This window comes from Aethalodelphis obliquidens, unplaced genomic scaffold, assembly GCF_003676395.1.
Source record: "Aethalodelphis obliquidens isolate GAN/ISIS:26980383/991018 unplaced genomic scaffold, ASM367639v1 scaffold2, whole genome shotgun sequence".
NCBI lineage: Eukaryota > Metazoa > Chordata > Mammalia > Artiodactyla > Delphinidae > Aethalodelphis > Aethalodelphis obliquidens.
Window position 1 is genome coordinate 44,627,169 of NW_020837946.1, and position 18,027 is coordinate 44,645,195.

The 18,027-nt window shown below is 36.0% G+C and overlaps 1 long non-coding RNA gene across 1 annotated transcript in view; it reads left to right on the forward strand.

Annotated features, from left to right (window-relative positions):
* The window catches only part of LOC113630578 (uncharacterized), a 118,864-nt gene extending 101,168 nt beyond the window's left edge, over nt 1–17,696 (forward strand). The window contains exon 3 of the long non-coding RNA XR_003437023.1: nt 17,623–17,696. This is a non-coding gene — a long non-coding RNA (uncharacterized LOC113630578). The remainder of the gene's footprint in view (nt 1–17,622) is intronic.
* The last annotated feature ends 331 nt before the right edge of the window (nt 17,697–18,027 follow it).

Genomic DNA, 18,027 nt, shown 5'->3' on the forward strand with positions numbered 1-18,027 from the left:
GCCTTAGGAATTCCCTGGTTTAGACATACCCACACCATAAAGGTCTGGGGCACTGATGTTCCCTTGCACTAGGATCCTGAGATTGCTCTTTGTCGTCTGCTTTGTCTTTACTCTGGATATCAACCTTCTGATGATCAGTATGGAGACTTTTCTACCCAGCCTCTTTATTCCCACTTCTTTCTTTTTCTTCCTCAGAAAGTTCGTACTCTTTTCATTATTTTTCAATTCCATCTTGACGATGTATTTTTCACATATCTCTTCAACTGTACACCTCTCTCTTTCTAATTCTTCCCAGTTATCTAAGGAGAGTGTTGCTCCTTTCTTCAGTCTGTTCTTTTGTATTTGTGGGGCCCCTTCTAAGTTTGCTTTTTTCTTCTTTTCTTTTGTCTTCTCTTCTTCTCTAACATTTCCTTTCCTCCCCATCCCCCCGTCCTTCTCCTTCTGGCTATTTGTGAAATAAATATGTTCATGTAAACATGGCACAAAAATGTAAGAGTTGTGTCTGGGGTGCACTAGTATGGAGGAAAGAGAAAGCATAAGTTTTGAAGTGAGAATCAGCATAATTTAAATCTCCTGTAGTCAGATATACAGAGGCTGGAAGAAAACCTGAAAGAAAGTGAATGTAATTCAATTGATCTAGCTGGTAGGATCATGACCTAACTTATCCCTCATTTTGATTTTTATGAATGTTGTTATACCTGTGGTGGGGGGAGTGGTAAATCCATCATTTTGTCCAAAGACCTTAGAAGTCACTTTTAGAATCTCTTTGAAATTTGCTTTCCAAATCTTTGACTCTTGAGGTTGCTTTTTTCCTAGCCAACAAATTAAACTTTAAAAATAAATTATTAGTTTATTTGCTTGTTTTTGTATTTTGCATAATCATCATCATTACAATATGCTGGTATATAAAACAAGCTAGTTTTGTTCAACACTTCATTGCAAACCATGTAGTGAATTAAATATTTTTTGTCATCTTATATACAATTCTTAACACCATTTCTAGCATTGTTTTTACCATAAATACATTTTGACTTACAAAATTTTGTAGGAATGTCAATTTACCAGCCAGGAACTCTCTGAATTATGTTCTTTGGTAACTTTAAAGTGTTAGAGTGAAAGCAGACATACATTTTTTTTTCTCTTTCAATGTATCAGTGGGAGAAACTTAAAACTCTCTCAAGTATATGCAAAAAATAAGATAAATGACCTAAGAAAAATAACTGTAGATCACACACACATACACATAATATACGAGTGATTAAATGCTGAGTAGGTGGAAAATGTGAAAGAAGGCATGTCTGTGTGCTGGAGAGGTATAGACTTGTTTATGACTGTGCTTTTCAAACGTTTCTGTTGAAGGATAACTAAAGAAAGAGGAGAAGGAACATGGATGGTTGAGAGTAAGCTAGGAGTGAATACGAGCAGCCTCCTTCTTCAACATGTAACGATTTATTTAAAAAATATATTAAAATTTTCATTTTATCTCATGCCATATCCATGTTTGTTTTAATATAAAAAACAGTAACACATAGAGTGGTTTTATTCTTAAATGTGATGAAAATAGACACTTCAAGGAGCTATGTCATGGCTAGGTTTGCTTTTGACCATCTCTTGGCACAGTACATCATATCTTGGGGATTCACACACCTTTGAGAAGCACAGATGTATAATGATAACTTAACTAATCAGAGTCAAGTGCAGCTTGTGTGTTTGGAGGCAGCTGTTTTGATTCTGCAGAGGTTTATTTGCATGTGGCTAAAGCAGCTGTGTCAGAACTCCAGCCTAATCAAAGAGACACACCAGCAGGCACTCTTGAACCTCACTCTATCTTTGCCCCCTGTTCTGTGTCATCCGCCAGAGCTGGGGGAGGAGATGGAGTGATGACACTTGTTTCACAAATTAGTTAAAAATAAAAATTGGTAAGAAAAATTTAATGGTTTGATTTTTAGCTGCTTCAAAATGATATCATGTCAAAATAGCTTTGTCAAAATATCATTTGCCTGTCAGGAACTATTAATTGGAGGAGTTCATGGAGAATGAAATCCTTTAGAAAGACATGCTATGGTGTAGAATAAATGGAAAGGGCTTCTTGTGGAGGCTATTTGAAAAATCATGGCACTTAATTAACCCATGTTTTTTCTTTTTTTGAAAAATGGAGTTAAATAACTAGAAGAGGGAGGTGTGTAGAGTGAATCAACTAATGCAAGGCTGGCGTAGAAATCAAAGCCAGAGTGAAGTGAGGGAAGTGGGGAATTTAGTAAAATGGGTGGTGAAGACAGGTGGAACTTCCTAAACTCCTTGATTGGGGCATAAATAGTGTTATATAGGTTGACCCTACAGGTGAGGAAAACTTAATTGGTATTTTTAATCCGCTTGTATAGTTTGCTAGGGATGCTATAACAAAGTAGCACAAACTGGTGGCTTAAGTAACAGAAGTGTATCAATATTGTCCCACCGTTCTGGAGCCTAAAAGTCCCAAGATCAAGGTGTTGGCAGGATTGATTCCTTCCCAGGGCAGTGAGGGAAGAATCAGTTCCTTTTTGTTTTATAGATGATCATCTGTATGTGTACGTGGCATTCTCCCTGTCTGACTACCTCTGTGACGAAATTTACCCTTTTTATAAGGATACCAGCCACACTGGATTAGAGTCCACCCTAATGACTTCACTTTAACTTAATTACCTTTGTAAAGATCCAGTCTTCAAATAAGGTCACATTTTGAGATCCCTGTGGATTAGGACTTCAATGTATGAATTTAGGGGGGGGACAAAATTCAACCCTTAACACATCTCCTTATACTTTAGCTTAATTTCACAAGTTATCTCTCACCAACTGTCTTTTAAGACACTGAAATGAGTTGAAATATTAATGCCGTTTGAATTCAGTTCTGGTTGGGACCACTCATATCAGAGGTTGCAGACACAGGTGTGCTACTGTGATCAGATATAAGGTCTAGAAAAAGCAACAACATGATAGTATTTCAGCTCTGTGTATTGTGCATCTCTCTAGAGAATTCAGGAGCTCTGAGGGTAAGAAAATTTCCTTAATTTAGAGCTAAAGAGAAAACATTCATTAGGGCAAGTGAGTGCTTATATTTTTATTTCATTAGAATTGCAGTCACTTTTATTACTCCAATATCTTGGTCAATCTAATAATAATCTTGGATGCCGGCTAATCAATTTTACAACTTGTAAATTTCAGTTTGAGTCACTTTGAATATTGACACAGTTGCTTTAGTTACCTGCAAATAAGTTATATCTGTAATATAATCCAACTGAATCTGCACTTCAAACATAGAAATGATTCTCATTACCTTAAAGTCACATACCTTTTGGATTAGCTATGCTTTGGGATTATATATACCTTTCCCCATTCCATTGATGTGGATGAAAATGGATTCTTGGCTTTATAAGTAATAAAACTGGCCAATTGAATGGTTTGGAAAAATCTGATAATAGGTAGAAATAAATTATTCATAAATTTCATATATTCTTTCAAATCAAGAATATTTTAAAAGATTTTATTGAAGTATAGTTGATTTACAATGTTGTGTTTAATTTCTTCTGTACAGCAAAGTGACTCAGTTATACATATATATGTTCTTTTTCATTATGGTTTATCACAGGATATTGAATACAGTTCCCTGTGCTGTATAGTAGGACCTTGTTGTTTATCCATCCTGTATATAATAGTTTGTATCTGCTAATCTCAAAACTCCCAATCTTTCCCTTCCCCCACCAACCCTTGGCAACCACAAGTCTGTTCTCTATGTCTGAGTCTGTTTTTGTTTTGTAGATATGTTCATTTGTGTCATATTTTAGATTCCATACATGATATCATATGGTATTTGTTTTTCTCTTTCTGACTTACTTTGCTTAGTATGCAAATCAAGAGTATCATTGAGTCACTGTAGTCATTAAGAATGTGGATTCTCGGATTAGACAGTCTCGGTTCAAATATCAGGACCTAACAGTACATGAAAAATGTTTATAATATAACCTGGCATACAGGAAGCACTATAGATGTGTTAGCTCTTTTCGTTATCAGAGAAGAAAATATACTAAAAAACAATAACATGAAATAACACCAAAACCAAATGAGTATTTCCTATAATTTATATAGAGAAAATAATGCTAGAGTAATTCAAATTACTTGGAAATCTCATTTCTAATAAAATCCTAGACAATAAAATTGATATTTGAAGCTTTATTAATATACACTGTCCATAAAATAATGTGACTTGAAATTTATGACATTTAAAATTTTTTTTTATTGTGGTAAAAGTCACATAATACAAAACATACTATTTTAACGATATTTAACTGTACGGTTCAGTGGCACTGTACATTCACATTGTTGTGCAACTCTCACCATCATCCATCTCCCGAATTTTTAACCTTCCTAAACTGAAACTCTGTCCCCTTTAAACACTAACTCCCCATTCCGCCTCCCCACCGCCCCATCTCCCGGCCCCTGGCATCTACCAGTGTACTTTCTGACTCTGTGAATTTGATTACTCCAGGTACCTCGTATACGTGGAATCAAACAGTATTTTTCTGCACCTAATGTATATTGGAATGCATTTTTAAGGTTAACTTAGAACTTTATGACATTTTAATTACTAGAAAACACCATGCTGATTATCATATCATTCTTCAGAAATGACTTCACAACTGTGGTTTTTAAAAAAAATATACCTTGGGCTTTATATCAAGACAAACATATAATTATAAATAAGCTCTCTATATTTTCTGGGAAACCACTTGGTGGCATTATCTATTATTGATGTTCCTTGTGTAAACACTCAATTGATAAATTTCTCTTTTAAAAAAGATTTATTTGTAAAATAATTCATTAATTTATTAATATAATGTCTTCCCATTGGAGACATACAAAGGTACATAGTACATAGTACACTATAAAGGTCCTTGACTCAATGTGTGTACTGTGTGTTGGAGAATGACAACCCATTCTCAGAGAGTGTTGCCTCTGAGCTGGTGCTTCAGCTGTGTCTCCAGCAGGCCATTTCAATTCTCTGTTAACCTGGCAGCTTCTGAATGGAGTGGTGTATGATATGGCCAGTGGATACCCTGGTCTTGGGCCCACTTCCACACCTCTTTTGCTATGAAGTGGATCCACTGGTCTGATGCAATGTTGTGAGGGATCCCATGCTCATAGATGAAACACTTCTTAATCGAAAGGGTGCTAGCTGGGACCCTGAAGGGAGGTAAGGCAAACCTATACTCAGAATATATGTCTAGTTTTAGCTGGTTGTTATTCTTAAGTAATAGTGCCATATTAAGAGTTTAGTGTTGATTTCTGCTCCTGGCAGATTAGACCTCTGCCAGCAGAAGGTAAAGAAGCCTTGGTAAGTGAGTGTCTTAGTTGTTTGTCCCACGCATAACCTCTATCGTTCCTACCATAGCCACTCCATTCTTGAGCCCATTTTCTAGCACTGGGGTGGTGGATGCATTAAATTGACTGATAGCAAATGTCCAAAAATTATTTTATTTCTTGTATCAATCTGAAATATTATTCTTTATCCCTTTTATAGTTTCTGTTGTTAGTTTTGTTGTTAGATTTTCCTGATCTTTGATTTTGCCCATTCTGTTTGTTTCAAACCTCATGTATGTTTTTGTTTGCTTTTAGGTGAGTCTCATAAATAATCACTTCTCAGTCCCCATTTTCCTTGATTTATCAAAATTATTTGACAAAATTCATAAATCTCTTCTCAGTGAAACACTTTAGTTATCTACCAGAAGCGAGAAAGCATTTCTATTAAATTTAGGAAAAGCTAAGAATGACTGGTATCACCATTACTAATCAATATTGTATTGCTGATCTTAGCCAATATAATAAGGTAAAGAAATAGGAGTTATGAATATTGGGAAAAAGGAAACAAAACCCTTATTATTTGCAGATATGATTTACCTGTAAAGTCCAAGAGAATTGATTATAAAACAATTAGAACTTATAAAAACCGTTCAACAAAGTAACTTTTATATACCAGCAAAACTCAGTTAGAAATTTCTAGAAAATAATCTCATAGTTACAAATGCATACATAAAAGCTTTAAAATACAGCAAAATATAACTCTGAGATAGGGAAGACCTTCATAGGACATACAATATAAAACCATGATATTGCTAGGATCTTTAGTTGAAGAGAACAGAATCTATGCTGGTTTAAGCAGGATTTATTATGTGATATTCATCAATTTATAGTCTCTTCAAATGGTTCTGTGGAACCAGCTCTAGGCTTAGCATTCAGGAATTCTGATAGGCAGTAGGGTTTGTGGTGGCTGGAAAATTCACTGAAAAGAGAATGAGTGGAGACAGGCACTTCATAGCAAGTCTTACACATTGTTATAGTTTACAAGGAACTTTTATAAAAAGAAACAATGTAAGATTAATATTATTAATCTTAATAATTATTAATAGTATCTTAATTCTAAGATATTATTTTTTGAAATGCAATTTGGGTCAAGAGTTGTTGGGGAAGAGTGACCTATAAGAAAATAGCTAGAGGGGGCTTCCCTGGTGGCGCAGTGGTTGAGAGTCCTCCTGCCGATGCAGGAGACACGGGTTCGTGCCCCGGTCCAGGAAGATCCCACATGCCGCGGAGTGGCTGGGCCCGTGAGCCATGGCCGCTGAGCCTGTGCGTCCGGAGCCTGTGCTCTGCAAAGGGAGAGGCCACAACAGTGAGAGGTCCGTGTACCACAAAAAAAAAAAAAAAAAAAAAAAAAAAAAAGAAGAAAATAGCTAGAAGATGGGGAGAGGGGTTAGAGAAAAAAGTGCTGCTTAATAATTTTTGAAGAAAATAGTATATTTTATGTGTTTCTTGAGGTGAGGTTGAGAGGGATACAGTGTAGAGTGGGGTGCTGGCTCATGAAGCTTAGATTTTTGGTACCATAACATGTTGCTCATTATTCTAAAATTCTGCTAAGAAAATGGCTTCTTTTAAGTGCAGGGAAACTTTCAAGTTCTAAATATTAGCATATAATATTTTGTGTCAAAAGTTTAAATGGAGTCATGATTTATGGAGAAATCACTATGAAATTTCAACATTTAATAATTTGAATAGGCAAATACTTCTAGAAATACACTAATTTGGTTAATGGCACCAAATGACACAAATTAAAGTGGTTTTTATTGAACTCTAAGTTTAGGGTTTAGAGAAGTGAGAAGTCCATTTATAAAATTACCAGATTAGGTGAGAAATTTAGTACCAAACTTTATTCAAATAAAATAATCTTCTTAATCACTGGAGACATACCATATACTTCAACTTCAGCTAGATCACACCATAAGTTTTGTAACATATGGAAGCAAAATCTTATTTGTGTTTGGTTTCTGCTTTTTCTATTGAAGTATAGTTGCTTTACAATATTATATTAGTCTCAGGTGTACAGCATAGTGATTCAATATTTTTATAGATCAAACTTCATTTAAAGTTGTTACAAAATAATGCCTATATTTCCCTGTGCTGTACAATATATCCTTTTTGCTTACTGATTTTATACATAGTAGTTTGTATCTCTTAATCCCATACCCCTATCATGCCCCTCCTCCTTTCCCTTTCCCAACTAGTATCCACTAGCTTGTGTTCTATATCTGTGAGTCTGTTTCTGTTTTGTTATATACATTTGTTTATTTTTTTAGATTCCACATATAAGTGGTAACATACAGTATTTGTCTTTCTCTGACTTACTTCACTAAGCTTAATAGTCTCTAGGTCCATCCTCATTGTTGCAAATGACAGAATTTCATTCTTTTTTATGGCTGAGCAATATTCCCTTGTGTGTGTTTATGTGTGTATTATGTATGTGTATATATATATCACATCTTATTTATCCATTCATCTGTTGATGGATACTTGCATTGCTTCCATATATAGACTTTTGTAAACAATGCTGCTATGAACATTGGGGTGCATGTATCTTTTCAAATTCAAAAAAACAAACAGCCCAATTAAAAAATGGCAGATCTGAATAGAAATTTTTCCAAAGAAGACATACAGATGGCTAACATGCACATGAAAAGATGCTCAACATCACTAATTATTAGAGAAATATAAATCAAAACCACAATGAGATATCACTTCATACCTGTCAGAATGGCTATCATCAAAAAGTCTACAAATAACAAATGTTGGTGACGATGTGGAGAAAAGGGAACTCTTGTTGGAATGTAAATTGGTGTAGCCACTGTGGAAAATAGTTGCTGGTTCCTCAAAAAACTAAAAATAGAACTACCATGTGATCCAGAAATTCCACTGATGGGTATATATCTGGATTCTACTTTTCTATGTTTTAGATATAGCACAAAACTATTTCTTTGGGGAATCTCTTTTCCATGTGTTTTTAACCTTCCTTTTGTTAACATGGTGTATCACATTCATTGATTTTTAAATATTGAACCATCCTTGCATCCCTGGAATAAATCCCACTTGATCATGATGTATGATCCTTTTTTAATATATTGTTGAATTCAGTTTGTTAAAGTTTGTTGAGGATTTTTGCATCTATATCCGTCAAAGATATTGGCCTGTAATTTTCTTTTTTTGCAGTGTGTTTGTCTGATATTGGTATTAGAGTAATGGTGGCCTTGTAGAATGAATTTGGGAGTGTTCCCTACTCTTCAGTTTTTTGGGATAGTTTGAGAAGGATAGGTATTAGTTCTTCTTTGTGTTTGGTAGAATTCCTCTGTGAAGCTGTCTGGTCCTGGACTTTTGTTTGCTGGGATTTTTTTTTTTTTACAAACTAAATTTTTCTACTTATGATTGGTTTGTTCAGATTGTCTGTTTCTTCCTGATTCAGTCTTGGAAGGTTGCATAGTTCTAGAAATTTGTCCTTTTCTTCTAGGTTGTCTAATCTGTTGGCATGTAACTTTTCATAGTATTCTCTTACGATTTTTTGTGTCTCTGTGGTATCAGTTGTTATTTCTCCTCTCTCATTTCTTAAATATTTTGTTTATTTGCATTCTCTTTTCTTCTTGATGAGGCTGGCTAAAAGTTTATCAATTTTGTTTATCTTTTCAAAGAACCAGCTGTTGTTTTCATTGATTGTTTCTATTGCTTTTTTGTTTCTATTTTATTTATTTCCTCTCTGATCTTTATTTCCTTCCTTCTGCTGACTTTGGGCTTTGTTCTTTTCTTTCTAATTCTTTTAGATGGAAGGTTAGGTTGTTTATTTGAGATTTTTCTTGTTTCCTGAGGTAGGCCTGTATCATATAAACTTCCCTCTTAGAACTTCTTTTTGCATCCCCTAGATAGAAAGTTGTGTTTTTGTTTTCATTTTTCTTGAGGTATTTTCTTTTCCTCTTTAATTTCTTCATTGACTAATTGGTTTTTTAGTAGCATGTTGTTTAGTCTCCCTGTGTTTGTGATTTTCCAATTTTTCTTCCTGTAATAGATTTCTAGTTTCATACTGTTGTGGTTGGAAAAAAATGCACGATATAATTCCTATTTTCTTAATTTTGTTGAGACTTGTTTTGTGGCCTAGCATGTGATCCATCCTGGAGAATGTGCCATGTGCACTTGAAATGAATGTGTATTCTGCTGTTTTTGGATGGAATGTCCTGTAGATATCTATTAAGTCCAACTGGTCTGTTTAAGACCACTGTTTCCTTGTTGATTTTCTCTCTGAATGATCTGCCCATTGATGTAAGTGGGGTGTTAAAATTATCCTACTATTATTATATCATCAATTTCTTCTTTATGTCTGTTAATCTTTGCTTTATATATTTAGGTGCTCCTGTATTGGGTGCACATATGTTAATGAGTATAATATCCTCTTCTTGTATTTATCCCTTTATCATTATATAATGCCCTTCTTTGTCTTTTATTATAGATTTTGTTTTAAAGTCTGTTTGTCTGACATGACTATTGCTAACCTTGCTTTCTTGTCATTTCCATTTGCATAAAACATCGTTTTCATTCCCCTCACTTTCAGTCTGTGTGTATCTTTAGTTCTAGAGGGAGTCTCTTGTAAGTAGCATATAGATGGGTCTTTTTTTTTCTTTTAATCCATTCAGGCACCCTTTTTCTTTTGATTGGAGCCTTTAGTCCATTGACATTTGATGTAATTATTGATAGGTATGTACTTATTGCAATTTTATTACTTGTTTTCTGGTTGTTTTTGTAGTTTTTCCCTGTCCTTTTCTTCTTTTAGTTTCTTCTCTTGTAGTTTGATGATTTTCTTTAGTGGTATTCTTGATGTCCTTTCTCTCTTGTTTTTGTATATCTGTTGTAGGTTTTTGATTTGTGGTTACCATGGGGTTTATATATGTTGAGCTATAACTATATGTTCTTGATTTAAATATAGTCCTTTAAGATTAAACACATTCTAAAATATTTACATTTTTTATTCCCTTCCCCCACATTGTGTGTTTTTGGTGTCATATTTTACATCTTCATGTTTATCCCTTTACTGATTATTGTAGTTATACTTGATTTGCAATTTTTTTCTTTTAATATTTGTACTAGCTTATTTAAGTGGTTGATCTTCAGCCCTTACTATATATTTGCCTTTACTAGTGGGATATTTCCTTTCCTATAGATGCTTCTTGTTATAGCCTTTTCTTTTCCACTTAGAGAAGACCATTTAACATTTCTTTTAGGGTTGGTTTAGTATTGATGAAGTCTTAGTTTCTGCTTGTGTGAGTTCTTCATTTCTCTTTTAATTCTAAAAGATAATATTGCTGGATAGAGTATCCTGGGTTGCAGGTTTTTCTCTTTCAGCACTTTAAATATATCATGCCACTCCCTTCTGCAGTTTCTGCAGAAAAATCAGCTGATAGCCTTATGGGTGTTCCCTTGTCTATGACTCTTTGTTTTTCTCTTGCTGCCTTTAGAATTCTCTCTTTAACTTCTGCCTTTTTAATTAGGATGTGTCTTGGTGTGGGTCTGTTTGGGTTCATCTTGTTTGGGATCCTCTGTGCTTCCTGTATCTAGATATCTGTTTCCTTCTTTGGGCTTGGGAAGTTTTCATACATAATTTCATTAAATACATTTTTGACCCCTTTCTCTCTCTCTGTTCTCCTTCTGGGACCCCTATAATGTGAATGTTGGTATGCTTGATGGTATCCCAAAGATCCCTTAAGCTGTTTTCATTTTTAAAATTTGTTCTTCTTTTTGCTCTTCTGATTGTGTGATTTCCATTATTCTATTTTCCAGATCACTTATATGTTCTTCTGTATCACCTAGTCTGCTGTTCATTCCTTCTCGTGTGTGTTTCATTGTTATTGTTCTTCAGTTCTGACTGGTTCTTTTTTATATTTTCTAGTTCCTTTTAAAATTTTTCACTGTGTTTTAAAGCTTTACTTAGGTCTCTCATGAAACAAAGATACAACAAAATAATTATCTATGGAGAATAGTTTATTTTGTGGTTCCTTACAGATTTGAGGAATTTTCTGTTTTAGCTTGATGAATTCATTAAATATCTGGTAAACTTTCTGTTTGCTGAGTTAGACAGTACAACCAGAGTTTGGAACTGTTTAACTATGTTATTAGCTATTTCTTCCATCACAGACTTTAATAAAGTGATAGTGCATAAAATTTGGGCAATGATCTCATATAGATAATATAAATCCAATATAATTCACTTCACTTTAAGAAATAGTAAAGATGATTAACCAATTTTTTCCTTTAAACTAGAAACATATAAAAATTTAATAACTTCAAATATAAAATTGTAGGGATTCTTATTTCTCAATTATGTAAAGATTTTGATTTTAGGAGATAATACATTATTTCACTGGATTTAAACTGGTTCAGTGAGCTGGGTAGGGCATCAGAAAGGTATTTTTTTTTTAACATCTTCATTTGAGTATAATTGCTTTACATTGTTGTGTTAGTTGCTGCTGTATAACAAAGTGAATCAGCTTTACGTATACATATATCCCCATATCCCCTCCCTCTTGCGTCTCCTTCCCACCCTCCCTATCCCACCCCTCTAGATGGTCACAAAGCACCAAGCTGATCTCCCTGTGCTATGTGGCTGCTTCCCACTAGCTATCTATTTTATATTTGGTAGTGTATATATGTCCATGATACTCTCTCACTTTGTCCCAGCTTACCCTTCCCCCTCCCCATGTCCTCAAGTCCATTCTCTATGTCTGTGTCTTTATTCCTGTCCTACCCCTAGGTTCTTCAGAACCATTTTCTTTTTTTTTAGATTCCATATATATGTGTTAGCATATGGTATTTGTTTTTCTCCTTCTGACTTACTTCACTCTGTATGACAGACTCTAGGTCCATCCACCTCACTACAAATAACTCAATTTTGTTTCTTTTTATGGCTGAGTAATATTCCATTGTATATAAGTGCCACATCTTCTTTATCCATTCATCTGTTGATGGACACTTAGGTTGCTTCCCTGTCCTGGCTGTTGTAAATAGTGCTGCAGTGAACATTGTGGTACATGACTCTTTTTGAATTATGGTTTCCTCAGGGTATATGGCCAGTAGTGGAATTGCTGGGTCGTATGGTAATTCTATTTTTAGTTTTTTAAGGAACCTCCATACTGTTCTCCATAGTGGCTGTATCAATTTACATTCCCACCAACAATGCAAGAGGTTTCCCTTTTCTCCACACCCTCTCCAGCATTTATTGTTTGTAGATTTTTTGATGATGGCCATTCTTGATTTGCATTTCTGTAATGATTAGTGATGTTGAGCATCCTTTCATGTGTTTGTTGGCAATATGTATATCTTCTTTGGAGAAATGTCTATTTAGGTCTTCTGCCCATTTTTGGATTGGGTTATTTGTTTTTTTGATATTGAGGTGCATAAGCTGCTTGTATATTTTGGAGATTAATCCTTTGTCAGTTGCTTCAGCTGCAAATATTTTATCCCACTCTGAGGGTTGTCTTTTCGTCTTGTTTATGGTTTCCTTTGCTGAGGAAGGTATATTTTAAGCATGTTATTGTTCCAGTGTAATTAACAGTGTCACATTTATATTTTCCTTTATTCCACAAGTATTTAATGTTCCAGACACTGAGATAGATGCTCTCGCAGATAATCTTTTTATATCCTTACAAAAAATCCTTTGAGATGGTATACACATACCCATTTTCCTGGAGAGGAAACAGAGTTAGAGAGAATATATGACTTCTGCAAAGTCACATTTCTAATCTTTGGAACAGCATCGGAATGAAAACCCCAACATGTCTGACACCAGAATCCATGCCTATTTCAGTAATAAATACTGCTTTGTGTGTTCTGGAACCATCTATACATTCTATCATTAACACAATTACTGCTTAGTTCTCAGATGTACCCAGTCTGCAGGGCTGTCCCCTATGGCTCCTGCGGACATGTCTACTTCTCTTCCTGAGGAGGGTTATCACTTTATTCTTCAGGGTTCTTCTCCTCCCAAGCCTAACTGAAGAGTGATATAGTTTCAGTCTTCTTCCTTTCTTGCTGCCCCAAACATGGAGTTATTTTTATTTCTCTATGTTATCTGATAAACGTGGAAGCTTTTAATTTTTCTACCTCTAAATACATGGAGAAAATATAGAAAGTCTGGGAACATTCAAAGTTTCCTAATTTTAAGAAGTCTCTATTTGTGTAGTCTCAGGTGTAGTTTTTGACTCCCTTCTGAGAATCTAGATAGTAGATTAAAAAAAAAAAATACAGCCACAAAAGAAAAATGCAGAAAGATATTTCCACACAACTTTGCATGCAAGGACAAAAGACAAAGTGTAAAGAAGTGTAATATATAGCATAACAAGGGGTATGTATTTTAAGTTGGAAGACTGTGTTATTATTAAATCTTCAGAACCTTGACCCTGCTTGGCTGAAGCAATATATAACAGTACTTAAAGGGGTTGTGTCACTTGGAAATTTATGCATGCTATGGGAAGGTTTGATGAGCAATGTTAATACGATAGTTTACCATGAGAACTGTTGTCAATACATCCTTATTTATGATGAACTATAATGGCCATAGAGGACATCCTTGCAAGTCTCTGGCTCCCTCTTGTTTCTGGAGTTAGTCATTAAAAATTATGGGTTTTGCTGTTTTTCTTTTCCCCAGGTGTCATGTGGTCTGATCTACACTAAGAAAGAACTTATTTAGGGCCAATTTTTATTAAGTTTTTGCTTAAGCAGGCACTTCAATATAATATGGAAGCACCATGACTTACTTTGGAATTGAAACAAAACTGATTATTCCAGAAGGCATTGCTATCTTTCAAAACACAAGTTATTTGTCAGTGACAAGGATGCCTTCCCTATAACATGTAGGTATCATCAATATTTATCAGAGACCCATCATATTTAATGTCTTAAAAAAACCGTATTGTGCCATTTGTGGAATATACTCCTAAAAATATTGAAATATGTGTGTTCCCCAAGTTATAGGTAGGATGTAGATACCTAGTTTTTGTAGTTCTTCCATGCATGTTACATAGAATTGAGCCATGTATCAATGTGGGTTCATGGATTCAGGATTCAGAGATTGCCTAAACCTGATGATATCTCCACTTGACCTTTGTCAGTGGAGATATCATCAGTTCTCCATTGTCATGCAGGATGATTTTAAATGATTATCCTCAAGTAATCTAGACCTCCGTGAATTAATGCAGTTTCTGAATTATTCTTTTTTTGGAAGCTAATGGAACTGTACATCTGAAAATGAATATTAAAAAATAATTATTTTAGGATTTTAGCTTAAAGCTTTAGCTTAAACCTTAGTTTAAAGATATACCTTCCTGGGTAGTAATCTGCAAATTCAAATATTAGTTGTGTGTAAATAACCATGCGTTCAATACACTATTTTCCTGACTGCTTTTGGAAAACGTTTTTTAAAAACTTAGGAAAGTAGTGGCCAAAAGCTCTGGAGTAGAATTAAAAACATGAAAATTTGCTTCTGCAACAGGATAGGTAGTGGGATTCAATGTTCAGTGTTTTGGGTCAGAGCTTAAAAATACTGAGGTGCTAAGTATCCCACAATTTAAAGAGAACTGCCCCCAAAGGGGGTTATTAGCACTTCCCTCAGAGTTAATAACAAGTGGCACAACCAGCCCTTCTGTATCAGCCACCCCCACCCACCATCCATTTTATAGAAAATGACTAGACTGGGGAGACAGGAATCACCATGGATGCAGCTATTGTGTTAGAGGCTTCGCCTTCTCCTCCCTTGGGGAGGAATAGAGATGCTTTCCTGTCTAAGGTCAAATTGGGAATAGGAGGGGCCCCAAGAGAATTTCTCATAAAGAGGGGCTCTTACCAGGAGAGACTGGTTGGCATTGTGTTTCTTTTTCTTTTTTTAAAAAATATTTTTTTAAAATTTATTTTTTTTTGGCTGCGTTGGGTCTTCATTGCTGCAGGGGCTTTCTCTAGTTGCAGCGAGCAGAGGCTACTCCTCCTTGCAGCATGCAGGCTTCTCACTGTGGTGGCTTCTTTGGTTGTGGAGCACGGGCTCTAGGTGCGCGGGCTTCAGTAGTTGTGGTGCACGGGCTCAGTAGTTGTGGCACACGGGCTTAGCTGCTCTGTGGCATGTGGGATCTTCCCGGACTAGGGCTCGAACCCATGTCCCCTGCCTTGGCAGGTGGATTCTTAACCACTGCGCTACCAGGAAACCTGGCATTGTGTTTCTTGATTGGATATTTGCTTAGCCAGCAAACTTGCTACTCTACCTCTTGGCCTATTTCAACAGAAGAGAACACAATGAGAGACTGTTGGCAGAGTGGAGAGAGCCTATACTTTTACCATCTGGTGTGATAAAGATGAGCTCAGACATACATCAAGGAATGTAAGCAGGCTTAGGCCTGCTTGCCCACTGATATGGGCTGAATGTTTGTGTCCCTCCAAGATTCATATGTTGGTGATGGTATTTGACCTTTGGAATGAAATTAGGTTTAGACAAAGTCATGAGGGCAGAGGCCCCATAATGGGATTAATGTCCTTTTATAAAAAGAGTAAGAGACACGAGATCTCTCTCTCTGTCTCTTTCTCTCTGTGTGTGTGTTTGTGTGTGCATATGTATATGTACATCAAGGAAAGGTCACGTGAGGACATAAATAGGAAAAGGGACCTCACCAAAAGCCCAACAATGCTGGTACCCCGACCTCGGACTTCAAACCTCCAGTACTGTGAGAAGTAAATGTTTGTTGTTTAAGTCACTCAATCTATGGTATTTGTTACAGCAGCCTGAGCTGACTGAAACACCCAATCTGTAAGGCTTCTTGCTTTATAGAGCCCCAACAGGAAGAGGCAGTTGATGTATTTCCAGGGGAGGGAGTTGGGATTGGAGAATGAAGTTGACCTGGAGCTTAATCTATCTTAACATAGAACTGTGCCATGAGGAGACCCCTTAAGGCTTTCCCAAGAACTTGCTTAGCTCTCATGAGACAGTCAGCATTTGGATGGCTGCCTTACATAGGACATCAATATCAAACCAGAGAAGCAGAGAAAGCCAACAGAAAAAAAGGTGTAATAGCAGCAGTTATATAAAGAGGCATTTGTTCCTCTGTTTCCCTTCTCCCTACCCCCAACAACTGAAGGAGCTAGGCTTTGAAGAAAAAGGGTGGCAAAGGGACAAGAAGAATACAGATGCACAGACTTCCCTTCAACCTCCACCTCATCACTACCTCTGGCAGTCTATGTCTGCCCTTATGCTTGGAGCTGATGAGATTTAGACTGAGTTTGAGACTGAAGTTTTATATTAGACTTGAATTTTAATAATCAAAAATGACTGGAAAGTTGTGGAATCTACCAAATATGATACTAAGGGGTGGGAAAAAAGATTGGACAAAGCATTATTGAAAGCAGTGATTGAAAAAATAACTGATTTCACGCTTATATTCCAACTGTTTGAGATTGCACTGGTATTCATTTTGATAAAATGTCTTTCACTGTTTTGGCAAATATAGTGGAGAAATAATGGGAGAAATGTGCAGTGAGGGGGCCACCTCTTTTTCACTTCAGCTTCTGGAAAAAGTAAGAATTTCAAGACTTTGGGTATTAAGTTACAATCAGGGACATGAATGGCATTTTTGTGGTTATGATTTTATATGGGATTAGACTTCTATGTACGAACATTTAAAAGAAAATCTCACATGATATAAAAAGCATCTTGATATTTCTTCATCAGATAACAAATAAGTTGTCAATTGTTTGGGCACAAAGGTGAATCACTGTGAATCAGTTTTTGAAATGGACACATGTGGGAGATGCCAGTTTGCATTAATGATTCCAAAGGAGTACAAACAGATGGTAAAGCATCAAGCCTCTGCGAGAAACTAGAGCTGCCCAGAGAGCCCCCGACACCTGTGTTTTTAAGCAATGACATTTTACATTATCATTTAAGGAGTCCCCATTAATGCTGAAAATACAGATGTTTCTCATATGCTTCTAAGATACTTTTGATCACACAGAGTCACCTTACACTATAAAAACACATTGAATTTTTCTTCTCTTGATATTACCCTCATCTTATAAGAAATAAGAGGGAATACAAATCTTATCCCAACCTAATGAAAATAAAAAATGAAGCTTGAAATACTTTCAGGCCAAAAAAATAACCTCTTCTCACCTCTACTCCCCAAATATACCTCCAAATAAAAATCAGGGACAGAAGCTACAGATGGACTCCTCACTGGCTGTTTGCCATTGCAGTACAGTCCTGTGGTCAGAGAAATCTCTAGGATGGAAACAAAGAAGATTTTAGAGGTAAGGAAGAGCAAACAGGCGAGACATTGAACCTGGCCTACATTCCCCACCATGTGTCGGAGAAATCAGAACCGAAGGGCCCTGTCATACCTGTCCCATCTGGTCAATAATGGTTACGACCTCACAGAAACGGAAGGGAGAAATCAGGGGAAGAGCAGACACTGCACTCACCTCTAAATTTCCCACAGTCCTCAGCAGGGCACAAGAGAACAGTCAGATCTTTTCTGTGCTCATGAGAAGGGTAGAATGGGTAGAGCAATTCAGAAAATTCAAGTAACGTGAGGAAATAGAGGGACCTGTGAGAAGCTGACACCTGGGGCCATGCCAGGACTTGGATTCAGACGAGGCCCC